The sequence below is a fragment of the Pteropus alecto genome, unplaced genomic scaffold (assembly GCF_000325575.1).
Source record: "Pteropus alecto unplaced genomic scaffold, ASM32557v1 scaffold41, whole genome shotgun sequence".
Taxonomy (NCBI): domain Eukaryota; kingdom Metazoa; phylum Chordata; class Mammalia; order Chiroptera; family Pteropodidae; genus Pteropus; species Pteropus alecto.
This window is the reverse complement of record NW_006430464.1, coordinates 2,478,062-2,481,606: the sequence shown is the minus strand read 5'-3', so window position 1 is coordinate 2,481,606 and position 3,545 is coordinate 2,478,062.

Genomic DNA, 3,545 nt, shown 5'->3' with positions numbered 1-3,545 from the left:
CCCCTCCCGCCTGCACCCCCACCCCACAAGCCGGAAGTACCTCTAGGAGGTCGGAGGGGCGGCCAGGAGGTCGTGCCAGGGGCTAGATGGCTGCCACCTACCCCGGAGGATGCAGGGCGGGGGACCCCCGAGTGACCGTGCGCGGAGCTGCCTCGTGGCGCCGCCTGCGGTCCTGCGTGAGCATTAGCGTTCCCCGTGTGGACAGCCAAATGCAGGAGCCCCCAAGTTCAAGGAGAAGCGGGTACGGATGCTGGAGAGACGATGGCCGCCAGGGGGCGCCGAGAGCCGCGTCCGGGGCCAGCTGGCCTGGGTGGTCCCTGTGCGACTAACTCACCCACCCTTGCTCAGGACCCCTCCAAGGGCCACACTGCAGTAGGCGGGATGGCAACTGGACGCGGGTGGGGAGAGGCCCAAGGGGAGCCTGGGGGTCTCAGGGCTGCAGGTTGGGGCTTGAAGGTTCCGCTCCATCTATGAGACTCGATGAATGCGTCCGCACTGGTTACAACCCCCAACTCCACCCCACCCCCCACCCCCCACCCCTGACTCGGGCCTGGCCTGGTGGGGGAATGGGAGGCGCACGGGGTCCCGGGACCGGTGGAACTGGAGGACGGAGTGGAGAGTTAAGGGTTGATGAGCGGCTGGAGGGTAGGATGACGGGCATGGGTAGGTCATGGCGGGAGGGACTCCGGAACGTTCAGACAGTTGCACTACAGGTCCTTGTCACTTTGCTGTGGATAAGGGTGTCAGGCGTCACCCCTGACTCCCCCACTACCCCTCCCTTGCCCTGCACCTTTCCCCCAGAACCCCTTCCCCACAGCCCCTAAGGGCTGGAAAGCCTCATTCCATCCCATTCATTCCTCAGTGGATCCACCTATCCATCTATCAGTCCATCCATCCATCCATCCATCCATCCACTCATCCATCCATCCATCCATCCATCCATCCATCCATCCATCCATCATCCATCCACCCACCCATCCATCCCGATTGCATGCTGTATGATTCTGTTTCTATGAGGTTCTAGAACAGGCCGAGCTAATTCAAGGTGATACAGGTCAGGACAGTTGTGAACCTCGTGGAGAAATGGACAGGGAGGATGAAATGATCTACATCGTGGTCTGGGTGGTGGTTAAATGGTGTTAAATATATGAAAAATTGACCGAGCTGTACACTTAAGATTTGTGAGCTCTATTGTGTGAGAAAAAGTAAATAAAAAAAAAAATTTAAAAAAGGGCCGTTGAGGAAGGTCTCGCCGAGGAGGCGACATTTGAGTGACTGCCCCTGTCGCCAGCACCAGTCGCCGCTTCCAGGCTCCTGCAGGTGCCGTACTCCCCAGCGCGCCCGCACCCCTACTCGGCCTGGCTCCCCTCAGATACCGTGTTCGCCGTGGGTCCCGCCAGTTCCTGCCCCCTACACGCGTCTGCACGGCGGCGGGGGGACAGTGCGCCTCTTGCACATGGAAGAGGCCTGACGGGAACTCGGGTGGACTTTTGGACAAATCTGTCCCCCGTGGAAGAAGAGCCCATAAGTACTACTTTTAAATCAGAAATATGCCTTTCCCTTTTAAGGATGCGAATCGGCTTCTTACCAGCTAAGGGCCAGATTGGAAGGAAATGAACCCCCCTCCCCGCCAACTTGCCTGAATGCTAAGCGCCTGGTACTTCCCTAGAAGGAGATAAGAATTATCTCAGGGAGAGGGAGATAAGAATTCTGGTGCTAACAAATGACCGCCTTCCTGTTTCTCATATGGTTTTTACATGATTCAATTGTTTAAAATGTTTGCGAACATTCAAATAAATGGCATGTTGTTTTTGAAGCCTTTTTTTTTTTTTTTTTTGGCGAAAATTAGTGACGGTCACGATGGTAGCCCTTGATATAGGCGACGTGACATTGTTACTGTATTATCGTGCAGCTGAGGGCAAGTGGAGTTGCAAGTTGTGTGTTGCTGTGTGTTGCCATGGAGAGGGGGCACGCCGACGGGCATTAACGATCACGTCTGTGCGTGCAACTGTGCTATTGTGTATTGACGCCTGTGACTGAATTCTGTAGTGTGTGCTCTGCCTGTAATTGTGTGGTTTTCTGGGTGAGCTGTCCTGCCCTTGGCTGGATGGATGTGTGTGTGTGTGTGTGTGTGTGAGAGAGAGAGAGAGAGAGACCTAGCCCAGAAGCCACTACTAGTCCCCCACTTCCAGACAACAGAGACCCCTTTGTTTCCAGTGGCAGAAGGGGAATGTCTCTCTTCTCTCGAGGCCCCTGGTAAGTTCTCAGCTCTAGAGCTTCTGCCCAGCGCCCGGCCACTTGCTGGGTATATTGGGAACATCACCAGACGTAGGGTACCGGACCTGTGATGACCAGGGTGGCTGAAGCAGTGATGGGGGGGCCCAAAGGGACGCTGACCCAACCCGGGGGGACTTGGGGAGGGCTTCCTCGAGGACAATATTCTTACACTTTTTGGAACAAGAGGGAAAACCACGACACATATGGTCCTAAAAATGAACACGTGTGAAAAGGCTTGACTTAGCCCTGGCGAGTGAGGGGTTACGACCAGCTCAAAGGAGATCGAGAATAGACACATTTACAGATCAGGAATATTGAAAAGAATGTGCAGAGGGAGCCAAAACATTTGGGGGTCCTATGGCCTAAATGTCTGTGTCCCCCCGCCCCCAGTTCATAAGTCGAAACCCTCACCCCCAAAGGTGATGGTGTTACGAGGCGGGGCCTCGGGAGGCACTTAGATCGTAAGGGTGGCGCCCTCGCTGTGGGGGTCTGTGCTTTTATGACACAGAATGACCCTTTCCTCCTTCCGCCACGTGAGGACGCAGCGAGGTGCCGGCTACGAACCAGGAAGAGAGCCCTCGCCTGACCATGCTGGCTCCTTGACCTTGGACGTCCAGCCTCCAGAACTGCGGGCGCTAAATTTCTGTTGTTCCTCAGCCACCCACTCTGTGGCTTTCCTTTATATCAGCTTGAACGGACAGAGGTCGGGGGAGAGGGTTGTCCCCTGCCGGAGAGAATCTATTTGAGTGTCCGTAGAGAATAATTTTGCACTGCCATCCCTTATTTACAACTTATGGAGTTGTCAGAAAGAACCAGATAACTCCGAATGATGTAGCAAGTTGAACTGTCCACCCCCAAAATCCATATGTTAAAACCCTAACCCCCAGGACCTCAGAATGTGGCCTATTTGGAAATAGGGTCGGTGCAGACGTAATTAGTTGAGGTCACACTGGAGTAGGGCGACCCTAATTCGACACGAATGGTGTCTTAATGAAAGGGGGAAATTTGGACACAGTTACACGCACACGGGGAGAGTGCCAGAGATCACCAGCGAAACACCAGAAGCTAGAAGTATAGAACAGATTCTTTCTTGCCACCCTCAGAAGGAACCGACTCTGCTGACACCTCCATCTTAGAGTTCGGGCTTCCAGCACTGTGAGATAAATTTCTGTGGTCTCTGCCACTCGGTCGATAGTACTTTGGGAGGACAGCCTAGCAGACAAGCACAGGTGTACTACAGAGAAGGCAGGTTGCCACTGAGGACAAAA